Source organism: Trachurus japonicus, chromosome 4, assembly GCF_045865225.1.
Source record: "Trachurus japonicus isolate A0001 chromosome 4, Traja_1.0".
Taxonomy (NCBI): Eukaryota; Metazoa; Chordata; class Actinopteri; order Carangiformes; family Carangidae; genus Trachurus; species Trachurus japonicus.
Window position 1 is genome coordinate 1,792,791 of NC_140910.1, and position 12,866 is coordinate 1,805,656.

At 41.8% G+C, this 12,866-nt stretch overlaps 1 protein-coding gene across 2 annotated transcripts in view; it reads left to right on the plus strand.

The window, feature by feature from the left end:
- The first annotated feature begins 5,810 nt into the window (after positions 1–5,810).
- lnx1 (ligand of numb-protein X 1) overlaps positions 5,811–12,866 on the plus strand; it is a 42,094-nt gene continuing 35,038 nt past the window's right edge. The window contains exon 1 of one of the 2 annotated variants that reach the window (XM_085773261.1): positions 5,811–6,031. The gene's annotated coding sequence lies outside the window, so the exon portion shown is untranslated. The remainder of the gene's footprint in view (positions 6,032–12,866) is intronic. The other variant, XM_085773262.1, reaches the window with a different exon arrangement.

Genomic DNA, 12,866 nt, shown 5'->3' on the forward strand with positions numbered 1-12,866 from the left:
GCGGCCATGTTGCATCTCCATTTTTTACGTTGAGTGGCAGCGTGACCGTAGGTAACCACGGAAACTCAGCAGAGCTGTCGGCTCGGGGAGAAAGTTTTCCAGGTAGCGCCTGTTAAAACTGTCACCACTGTGTAGTGTGAGGAAGGACGGAGGCACTGGTGTTGCATTCAGGTGCAGTCAGGCAGACGGCCGTCGGCAAACCAACCGCATGTCATTTTACTCGACGAGAGAAAGACGGTAAAACGTGGGTCAGGTAAACAATACGACATCACCATGACAACATATTGTCACGTCCGTTTTGCCTTGTGCTGGCGGACCACTTGTTTAGATAGACGCTTGTTTATCCTGTTACATGCAGCGTCTGTTGTCTGTCTGACGTCTGCCCGATTTCACGTGAATGCAACATCAAGAATACGTTCCGATCGATATGCAACCGCACTGCTAGATAGGGGGAATTCCTACACATTATACCTTTAACGAAAGACTCAATGCCCCTTAAATGTCAAATGGTGCAACCACTTTTTTTTTTTTTGCTGTATTTCTATTTACATATTAAAGGAGACATATCATGCCCCTTTTCCACAAATTAAAATAGTTCCCAGGTGTGTTAAAGACATGTCTGTGACATGCCTCAGTCCAAATACCCCAAAGATCAAACATCACAGCTCTGCTCTTTTCATCTGCCTAAAACAGCCCTTTTCCGAACAGCTGGTTTCAGCGCCTGTCCCTTTAAATACAAATAAGCCACCATTCCCTCCGCCTCGCCCCTTCTACCGGTACCTGTACTCACAGGTAGGGGTGGTATTATGCAAATTCGAAAAACTAATGACATCATTGGTTGACAACTGAGGGAACAGCTTGTGCCACATGGATTTCAACCTTGGAAATCTGCAAATTACAGATTTTGGGGGTCAGAGGGCAAGCCAAACACCCAAATATATGTTACAGAACCTTCAAATAGTGATATTTCTCCTTTAATGCATTGTAGGACATATCCTAAAACACACGAAAAAAGTGAAAAATGATGTCAAATTTGTCTGATCTGGTAAGATTTTTATGAAAAATCATCACGTCATTGACCCGAGTGCTGGTTTTAAAGGCCGTAAGCAGGAACGCCACTGTTCTGACTAGATTCAAGAGGCAGCAGGTTAACAAGACAATGCTAACACTATGATGTGAAGCAGGAGGAATTTTCTGACACACTCTGTTGTGTCACCCGACGTTGAACCTGACCTCATTTTAAAACACATGAATAATTTGTCTAATTACAGTTTCTCTCAACTGCTAAAACATTAAATTCCACTGTCTGTAGCTAATCCTCAGTGGCCTGGACCCATCTTGAATCAATCACTCTTTTGGCCAAACCGTAAACAACAGTTCAACACAAGTTGCAGAGACCATCTCATTTTAGCAAAACACACTCTAAACACAATTTCACTTTACGCATTGGGCTGCATTTACAAGGTAATGTAGTTTTCAATTGTATCAGGATTTTTGGAGTTTGTTCTGAATTCCAAGATTAAAGACTTTATTGCTTTCTGGAGCTACATGCATGATCAGTGGTGTTTTCATTTCGAATGGCTTGTGTGTGTGTGTGTGGTCTGGAAAAAGACTGATTTTGAGCACAGATAAATCTGTTTTAAGGTGTCTGTGTGTGTGTGTGTGTGTGTGTGTGTGTGTGTGTGTGTGTGTGTGTGTGTGTGTGTGTGTGTGTGTGTGTGTGCGTGTGCGTGTGCGTGTGTGTGTGTGTGTGTGGTTTCGCAAGAACAGTCAGAGGTTTGGTCAAAGTAGTTTGACAGTTTTGTGTTTCTAGTTTTTAGAAAATCATGTGTTTTAGCAACAGTGGAAAAACTGTAATAAAACCTTCCTCTAGCCTGTTTTTGTAAGTGCCAGTGCACATCTGTTATGTCAGCACTGTGACTTCTGAGGACAAAAGTCAAGTGTTAGTTCTCCATCTTAGCCTAGCATGCCTTAGCTGTGGGCAGAATGAACAGTGTGTTTGAAATATCATCATAAATTAGAGCAAATGTTGCCTCCATGTTTCTTCCCTGTAGTTGGAAACATGTCACTCTGGACTGTAGATCTTGGCCTGTTGAACGTTTGTACAAACACATTGAGAAATCCATCTAAGAGTTGTTGAGATAATTCAGAAAACGTGAGAATCACACTTCCAGATGTTAGACTGGATTGTTACAACCCTCACGGATTTTTCTTATTGTCTCAAGGAGTTTTACTTTATACAGTCAGTAAGGGGATACCGAGTGAAAATGATTGACATGTTGTAAAGGAGGAAAGCTAAGAACTGTATTGCTTTTCTCCTGGATTGACCACCAAATGTGCACTCTGAACAGTCAATCACATGGATCTCTACAGACTCAAGATCACATTAGAGGGACAAGAAGGAGGCCATCTCCATGGTGACGGCGTCTGTTTGATGACCTTCCTTCTGTTGTTTTTTCCCTTCAATATTCACGCTACAAGGAGCATTTGCATCGGAACCGTGAAAGTTGGACACATGTGGAAAGAAGAGGGACGACCGACCTTTCACTGACACATGAGAACGGATAGAAAAGAAACCGATGAAGAGTATTTCCAAAAAAAAAAAGTGAGATAAAAGGGATCTTCCCTGTCTCGATACCAGCAGGTTCCTTTACATTCACATCCGCCATCTGAATTCAAATCATCACCGGGGACTTAGAGGAAAGTGTGTCAGAGGAATGTGAAGCACAGTTAAGCTGACAAGAGGTGGAAGGAGTCGGGAAGTGTGTTCAGTATACGGTATGTGTGTGTGTGTGTGTGAAAGGAAGAGAAATAAGAGAAAGGAGAGAAAGTCTCCTAGAGAGACGGAGGAGATTGGTTTCACCTGCACCACAGTGTTTAGATAAACTCCAGCAGCAGGGAGCTGAGGACTCAGCAGAAATGAAACAGGATGCAGGTTCAACTCAGCATTTCAAAGAGAACTGAGGAGTTTGAGAAACTCCAAATCTTCAAATCTCCGAGGCAACACGTGTCGTGTAGTTTTGCAAAAGAAGTATTTCATGCGGGAATTCTTCAGAATAAGCATATCCTGCAATGTTGTGTTGTTCATCAGGGAAGAGAAGAGAAGAGAAGAGAAGAGAAGAGAAGAGAAGAGAAGAGAAGAGAAGAGAAGAGAAGAGAAGAGAAGAGAAGAGAAGAGAAGAGAAGAGAAGAGAAGAGAAGAGAAGTCATGTGGAAAGGAAGTGGGAGTGATATGACAGCTGTAAAAGGTCACTACTGGGAACTACTCTGCTGTTTCTTGTTCATCAACCATCACTCACCCAGTGAAGGGGCTACACTCAGTCTGATTGTTCAGTGAGTGTGAGGTTTTACAACAGATTCCTTTTACTCTCCACGTCAAAGAAAAGATGTTAGAATCAAGAGTTTCTGCTCATGTCAACAACACCTCTGTTGCAGATGTTTAGTCCCAAGACTAAAAACAAAACCTACTGGAAAATAAAACCATGGATCTGTTTTGAAATATGACTGTCAGAAAAATAAAAGTCAAAAGCAAATTAAACACATCGCCTCAGTCTCTCTGAGTCACTTCACAGATTTCCACACACCCTCTAAGGCCGAGTGTGAGGTCGCACTCTGAGCTTTGAGCTAGACACTAATATGATCACGCTAACATGCTGCAGAGACAATGCTAGCATTCTGATGCTAAGTATGTATAAACGGTATATTGTCTACAGTATCTATTGTGATATGTGTGTGTTGACAATGTCCACCATCTTAGTTCAGTGTGTTACCATGCGCTAACAATTCCTATTAAAGGGATAGTTCAACATTTTGGCAAATTGGCCCATTGCCATAATCCCTATAGTCATTGCAGTAGGTTTGTTACCTTTAATTGTCGGTGCGAGTTATTCGTGCTGATGCGTGTTCCCGTCGGGAGCAGTTTTTCGGCAAGCAGTCTCTGTATTTACCCCGAAAACTACTCTGTCTGGTAACGTTCTGTTATTATCTCATAGCGTGGTGAATGTGCAGGTCACAACTTGTCCACCAGAGCGTTGTGGAGTTGTTGGATTGTGTATTTGATGAGTTTGATGAGGGAAACCAGAAATACTAGCCTCTATAGCATAGCTCTGAGCAGCTCGCGGCTCTGCTCCGCCGTTCTAAAAACAGCTTGCACCGATAATTAAAGGTAACAAACCTACTGCTAAAACTATAGGGATTATGGCAATGGGCCAATTTGCCAAAATGTTGAACTATCCCTTTAAAGTAGGATGCTATAAAGTATTAGTAGTAGTTATCACATCTTTTACATTACCCCTGACCAATGTTTTTAAAGAATGAAACTCAAATGAAGACACCTGCTTCCCTCAACCCCTAATTTTACATTTGTTCACATTTTCGCAAATTGGCACTATTTAAACTATTCAATATTAGTGAAACTTTTAAGTAAACTTGTGAATTGTTGGTGTGTGTTCAGATTTGACTGAGTTATGGCTCTGAGAAGGAGGCCAAGAAAGAGTGTCATTTTTGCCACTAATTGTAGTAATTAGGGGCTCTAAGGGTTTCAGAGGACTTTAATTGCCTCCATGAGCTGAGTGTCACAGCCTCTGCTGCAGCTCCAACTGACACTAGTGTTGGTGAGAGGGTCACCTCAGCAGGATACACTACAATAACAAACTTCCTGACTTCAGAGCACCGACGTGCATGTGTGTCTCCTTCAACTCACACAGCTTCTTCTGTGCCTCCTCTTCAATTCTTCCCCCCGTCCCATGAATTATTTTGGAGTTGAGCTGCACAACAGCTGACAGCCTGAACGTATCATTCCTAACAAAGAGCTACACCCTTTACATCCCACTGTTAACAAGAAATTGACATTATTTATTTATTTCTTGTGTCTGTCTGATGCAAAAAGGTTCCCATCACTTAAATGGTTCGGCTGTTTATCATTATTGTATATCTAACACAGCACTTAAAAAGCTAATAAACAAATATATGACCATGTTTGACTAGTTTAGGGCTCATACTGTAGCTGCTGTTACTTTGAGGCTGTTCTTGGTAGGTAATGACTCAGTTCTACTTAAGAGTGACTCACAGAGAGCCATCATTTAGTGTCTGCAGTGGTGTTTGTCTGCAGCACCTGTGGCTCACGGTCTCCGCTTAAGAAGGTAAACGAGGTAGAAGAAGGCCAAGAGGAAAACCACATCTGAGAAACCAGGATAACGACTATTTTTGTACAGAGCCGGAGTCACACGCACAGCTTTACAAAAGCAGCTATTGTCTGAGGGGAAAAACAAAACCACAACATAAAACAGAAGGGTCGACACAAAGGAACAAGTATTATGGTATTTGTATTGTACACAGATTTTAACACTTGCTGAACGTGGCAGCATTAACTGAGCCTGAGACATTGTCATTTTCTCTGATTCTGGGATTCTGGGTAAAAGAAACAGCACCATGTGTGTGTGTGTGCACAACATGGTCCGCAGGAAATCAGTTATGCAGGTTGTAAAATATAATTATTGTGTTACATAAGCAGTCCTGTCATAACTTGTCTCTCAGAAAGTTGGTGGAGGTTTGTGGGACACCTCAATGTCATTTCACTGCTTTTCTTTTTTGCTGCTTCCTGGACTCATGTCCACTCTTTCTTTTTTCTATGTCCACTCCGCTTTATAGGGAATTCCAGCGTCTCCCAAACTCCCAGAGCAGGTTTGGGCAGTTCTCTTGTTTACCTTTTGTGTGACCCCGCCCCTCGGGCTCAGCCACTTCCTGATCACCTTGTCCTGTTAGAGGTGAGCTGGTTCTGAGCTCACCACCAGCCTTGAAGAATTCCCCAAAGGCCGCGGCGAGACCAGATAAAATTTCTCCACTAGGACACCGGCGGCCAATCGGCAGCTCCCATGTCTGGGACAAAGTCCTCTTTACTGAGTCATTTAACTCTCCTCTCCTTCCCCTCCACCCCCCCTCTCTGAATGGTTTAACGTTACACCCTCTGCGAGGCTTTTTACCTGTCCAGGTGAACTGCACTGTTGAGAGCGAACACTGCTGCTGAAGTCATGTAAGTATGCTCTGCCGCTCCAAGTTGATTTATTATCAGCAGTGTGGTTGTTATTTGTCTTAAATGCTTCAGTAGTTCAGCTCTGATTGTGTGTGTGGTGATAGAAGCCGCTGCCTGTTGCTGCTCTGTATTATTTACATGGAATTCATTTGCATTGAGTCTTTGTACGAGTGTGCTCCCGCCGTCAGTTTGCATGTGTCGGTTTGTGAGATAAGTGATAAGTATAATGGTGATGTATGTGTTGACACTGTGTGTGTTGTGTTGTGTTGTGTTGTTCGGTACAGTCTGTGCCGATCTAGTCCGACATTCTGATATTAGAGACACTTCAGAGAGCTTCACATCTGCCTGCAGCTGTTCTCCCAGACTGAGGTGTCAGGTCTGGCTCAGGCTCACCGTGGAGATCTCAATGAAGTCAGAGTGAGACCGGCAGATACACAAACACACACACACACACACACGCTAGCTTTATGTGGAGGTTAGTAAGAGGTCAGGAATTACATTACTCTGTTTCTCCACATCCCATATGCTCATTCTACATGGAACAAGATGTGCTAGATTTCAAGTTGTGTTAGGTTATATAATATTATCTGTGTTCAAGCAGCTTCATTGAGTGCAGCTTAAGCCCAAAAGCTTGAATTATAAACTAGAACAAACACAAAACCCAAGATGCCATTTGCCAGTTTGTTCATGCTATGTGAAGCACCGTTTGTCTTATCACGCACAGAGAGGTTCCTACATGTACAGGTGGGAGTGAATGACTCATGGTGAGATTCTTGATTCTTGGGTGTGTATTACTCAGAATGGCTCCCAGTTTAGTTTTTTTGTGTGTGTGTGTGTGTGTGTGTGTGTGTGTGTGTATGGTTATTGAACAGATGCCGCATAACGAGAAAGAAAAACTGCTTACTGGAATTTTGCTTACTGGCGACATGTCTGAACACACCAGACTACACTGGCTTATGTGTGTATGCGTGTGTGTGTGTGTGTGTGTGTGTGTGTGTGTGTGTGTGTCCATGTTTATAGAGCTGCTTGGAGCGGCAGCACTGATCTGGCATCAGCAGATTATCCCGATAGCCAGGGACTATTTTAAGATTTGTTTTATGAGCTGATGATGAGCCGATATCGTTCACGATCCACTTTTTTCGCGCCCACTTTACTGCTGTGTAGTCGTGCCGGTGGCGACTGATCCTGTGTCAGCCTTTCCCAGTTTCCTTGTTGACATGAACACAAGAGCAGTTTTGTGAGACCACACCTGTTGCAAGTGCAGTGACCAGCTGGACTCTGTCTGAGACCTGTCAGCGTGTCTCAGAGCAAAAAAAAAAAAAAAATCTTCAATGATTAACATACCACTTATGCAAAGGCAGTAGGGATGTCACCATTATAAATTTTCTTGGTACGAGTATTGTCAGAGAAATAACCACGGTGTTACGATTATCATGCTTACTATGAATTAATTAATTTCACAACACTATGAATGTGTAAAATCAAATATAGTCAAAATATAATTACATTACTCATTGTTTACACAAAATATTTCAAGAGTCTATTAATAGGCTATATGACCAATAATTAAACCCCCAGGGAAGTGTTTGAAATATTCAGGTCATAAATTGTCATCTATACCAAATGTTTACATTTATTTTAATCATTTTTTGTTTTGTTTTGTTTTTTTAATACAAATGACACACTAACATTTAGATTCCTACCAATTCAATGTTAAGTTAAATGGACCAGTATCTGAGCCTTTACCTTTATTTTGGCGCACATCTGCCGATACGGTTCCTACATAATCTTATTTGGGAAGTGACAGTATTTAGGAGTCTTTGCGATTAATTAATTGCGACGTATAATACCACGATTAATTGTGAAAACAGGTAATCGTGACATCCCTAAAAGGGAGGTGATGTTACAGTTACACACACATACACACCTACACACACTCTCTGATCTATCTGATCTGTGACTTCAGTTCTGAGGGTGTGATTGTTTGGTTTACAGATAAGATTGGATTTTTGTAATGTGCACATATCAACATGCTAGCTCAGTGTGGAGAGTGGGGGTGGGGGTGCGGGTGCTGACACAGGGTTGTATTTTTTTTTCACTCAATCATTCGGGAAAAAAAGAGCTGACTGTACACAACTGTATCATTATTAACTCGTCAAGTCCCCCCAGACCACAGGAGAGTGGATCAACAGCCTTATTTACATAAAATGAGCAATATGTGTGGAGGACGAAACAGGCTATCTTAAACAAACAACTCTCCCTGCTCTCAATAGTTCAGGTCAGCCTATCAAGCCCAGGCTCAACTCCACGGCGTGACTTTGGTTCAAAGACAAAAGGAAAACCACTTTAACTCTGTGTTGTATTCACAGCCCAAACACTCACGCGGTCAAAACTCAAATAGAAACAGTGGAGATTGAGCCTCAAATTTTCTCCTGCTCTCTGACCACAGCCGACAGCTCTGGATGAAACACCAGTAATACGTATAGCTAAACTTGTGTCAATCAGCCAATCTCTGGTTCTGTCTCTAGATAGATGAAAGTCTGACGGTGGAAGGAGACTGTTGCGGTGGTGTCGCGCTGTCACTTCAGGGATTATGAATAAGCCAGAGAGAGCTGATGTTTCTCAGACATTGGGTGTGTCCATTGAAACTGTGTGCGAGGGTGTGTAGAGGTGCGTGTGTGTGCGTGCGTGTGTGTGTGTGTGTGTGTTTGAGTGCTTGTCTCAGCATGCAGGTAGCTTTATTTCGTGTGATCATAAAATATGATTATTGTGAATAAATTCCAGTTAGGCTATGTATCTAGGAGATAATGTAATGCATTTTGTATTGAGTATAGCCTAGTCTGAGCTTGTTTTATTGTAGGCATGATGAAGCTTAATATAACACGAACCAATGCAGACTTTGACCTTGGCTATATTGGGGGCATGGGGGGAAACACACTTTAGGCTACATATTTTTGATATTCCCATATGCTATTAATATTGTTGCACCGCTGACACAGTTTGTCTGAGGTTACATATTGATCACAGTAAGTCCGGATACAGGATCTATTTTCTTAATAAAGTAAGTTCTGATTATCACGTGGAGAGCAGCAACAAAACTGGCAACATTCACCACATTGGAAATACAGTGAATGGAGATATTGGCACAGCACGTTACATACAGTCTGCAGATGTATGTGAACCATCATCACGTAAAAACCATCCACAGCAAACACGCAAGCAGACATGGCAACCACAGCAGTCTACAATTTACAGCAGACAACAAAACATCTCCAGTTTGATCCATAAAGCAGATAGATAGAGATTAAACACACAGCACAAGTAGAGCAGCATCTCAGCAACAGTGGTGTGAAAAAACACACAATACCCAGGGGGCAAAATCCCAGTTTTTTGAAAAACGGACACGGAGCGTTGTAAAAGGTTTGACACCAGAAATGATATCTAGGAACTTCAAGGATTAAAACCTGGGTGGACAACCCGGTCAACTAGCTGCTGGAAAGCTACAGGGGGCCAAAACCCCTTTCTGGGGTCATTTTGCTGGCGAAATGATGTAAATGCAAATATTTAGGTACTACAATGGCATAAATAGTCATACAACTATAAAATTTGGCAGAGAGTATCTTGACACATAGGGGGAGGCATGAAAAAAAGATTCTGGGGTTTGTTGCAACTCGATTTTAAGATATCACCCTCAACATCCCAAAAAAGACCAAAAAAAAGTACTGTTCGCCTGACAAATTCTCATGAAAATTATTATTTTTCAGCACTTTATGGAGAATATCTATGCCTTACATGATAAAAAGAGATTTTAATTCATGTAAGATTTAGACCGTTGCTCGGGACGCCGCTCTGACCAGCGCAGCACAGAAATAGAATGTTTTCTGATCATGTCATTTAACATGTAGTTTTTCACAATAGGTGTTGCATTGTTTGGAGACAGCCTGTAGCTTTCCAGTAGCTAGTAGAAAGGCTATCTTGGACTCAAATGGAAGCTTATGAATTAAGGAAATTTTCTATATACATGTTAAGCATAGATATTCTCCATAAAGTGCTGAAAAATAATAATTTTCATGAGAATTTGTCAGGCGAACAGTACTTTTTTTGGTCTTTTTTGGGATGTTGAGGGTGATATCTTAAAATCGAGTTGCAACAAACCCCAGAATCTTTTTTTCATGCCTCCCCCTATGTGTCAAGATACTCTCTGCCAAATTTTATAGTTGTATGACTATTTATGCCATTGTAGTACCTAAATATTTGCATTTACATCATTTTGCCAGCAAAATGACCCCAGAAAGGGGTTTTGGCCCCCTGTAGCTTTCCAGCAGCTAGTTGACCGGGTTGTCCACCCAGGTTTTAATCCTTGAAGTTCCTAGATATCATTTCTGGTGTCAAACCTTTTACAACGCTCCGTGTCCGTTTTTTTGCTTTGCCCCCTGGGTACAACCAAACACAGCAAAGAACAACCAAAACATCAGAGGGGCAAAGCACGTGACCATTAATGGAGGAAAAACACCACGGCGGGTGGTGGTGCTGACACACACACGCACGCACGCACGCACGCACGCACACACACGCACACACACGCACACACACACACACACCTCTTGACTTACTTTGACGTAGCTCTCTCTCATCCCGGTCCACGTGAAGCTGGAGCTGAAGGCCGCTGCTGCTGTTAGCCATGCTGCTCCGTGCTGCTGTTAGCCATGCTGCTCCGTGCTGCTGTTAGCCATGCTGGGCTGTGTGCTGCTCCGTGCTGCTGTGTGGCTCCTCCGGCTCCACCTTCGTCCTCAATATCACACGGTTTCACGGTTTGGCAGAAATACCCGATACGTCAGCGGAGTTTGGACAATTAATCCACTTAGGAACGTCCATGTTTAGCTAACAGCTACGGGCTAATGCTACAACAACTGTTAGCTTCTCAGTTTTTTCCGGCTCTACTCAAGTTGCCTGGTGACATACCTTGACCTCTGACCTTTTCAGTAAGGCCGTGATTTGCTTTTCACAGCAAACAAAAACATGCCACACAATTTTTTGAGGAAAATACTACAAATTAAATAATTAATTTATAGCCGATTATAATAGATTAGATAATTATTATTATTATTATTATTCTATTAGATAATAGATTATAATAATCTGCGTTGATGGTATGAAATGGTAGCGGTCTCCTGAGTGGGCGTGGTCACCTGTACCCCCACCTTGTTTGTACAATGCAGGGTTCCTACACAAGTATGGAAAAGTATGGAATTTGATTTTATAATAATAATATAACTTTAATTTAGAGGTGCCTTTCTTGACACCCAAGGTCACCCTACAGTGTATAAAATCATAAACATAATTAAAAACAAGACATTGTGAAAAAAACACCAAAAAAAAACAAACAATCAAGACATTTCCAACAGCCAGGTCTGGAAAAGTATGGAAAATGGAAGCATGAAAGTATGGAAATATATTTATCTTAATACGTATACAGGGTTTGGTCTTATGCAAAGTCATTTGGGTTCATTATTTGTATGTGCTATACCTGTCTCCTGGAAATTATTTGGTGACATAATGGCATACAAATTCAGAATAATGAAAACAAACAATTTATTGCATAATTTATTTACATGATACACATTACTCAAATGTCACAGTTATTTGAATTTTTCTTTTCTGAGAAGTCATGATATAAGGGTCTGAAAAAAGTGTGGAATTTTGAAATTGCAAATGACAACGGGCATGGTAGCAACGTTTCCCAGAAAAGAGAAGAAACCTAAAAGAGATTATGTTATCATGTTCCAATCAGGAGAAGACAGGAGAGAATATCAAACTACATTCATTTTTAACTTTCTTGAACATTCAATCATCCTTTTCTTTCTTGATTTCCAGCCTCTGCTGGGAGTTGTTTTCTCTTCCTTTCTTTCTGTCTTTCTCCCTCTCTGTCTCTCTACGCGTCCCCTCCTGCGTGCAGGGCTGAAAGTGCTCTGCTCCATAGATCAGACCTGATCTCAGGCGCAGCAGGTGCCACAGTGATGTGATGAATCAGCCGTGTTACTGCGAGTCCTCACTGGGAAAGTTCATCTTTGTTAAGACTGCACAGCCTCTTCTTATTAGCCTTATGCCAAACACACTGAGCCTCCGTGGCTGCGACATCTCACCACACGCCATCTTCACAAAAAAGAAACGAAGAGAGCCTGTTTGTTTTGACAACTCGGAGATTACTCTGAGGATTTGTATATCCTTGCCCACATTTGTATGCATTAGCATTTTGGGATCCACATCAAAGTCTATTGTTTACTATGATTTTATTTAGACCTCGGGAATGTGTCCAATTAAAATAGAATTACTGCTTCGGTTAAATGTGTGTTTTGTAGACTCTGCACACAAGTTTTGTTGTTGTTGTTTTGTTGGTGTTTTTCTTTTTTTTCTTTTTTTTTTTTTTACAAGATCTAGTGTCTCATTAAGCAGCCAAGACCCAATAGTGCGTCCAGAAACAAAGCTAATGGAGAGCCAACAAGATGGTTGTTGCCAAGGTGACGTGTGTCTGACTGAGTCCATCTGTTCGTGTCCATGTGCTCGAGGATCCTGCCTGTTTTGGGGATGACGTGGACACTGGCACGCTCACTGTGTTGAGCACAAAGTAAACCTGCGTGGCAGGAAAAAAAGAAAAAAAATTTGGCATGCTTGAAATCATGTCACATCCCACAGTGGATTAACAGTGGTGCGTGTTTGTCATGCATTACAGTGAGCGAGAGCTGGAGACTTATCTGTGTGAATCTGATGCTACACTTGCTGCTGAGATGAGTGGCACTGATGCTGCTGCGAATATGAAATCTCAGTCACATATCTG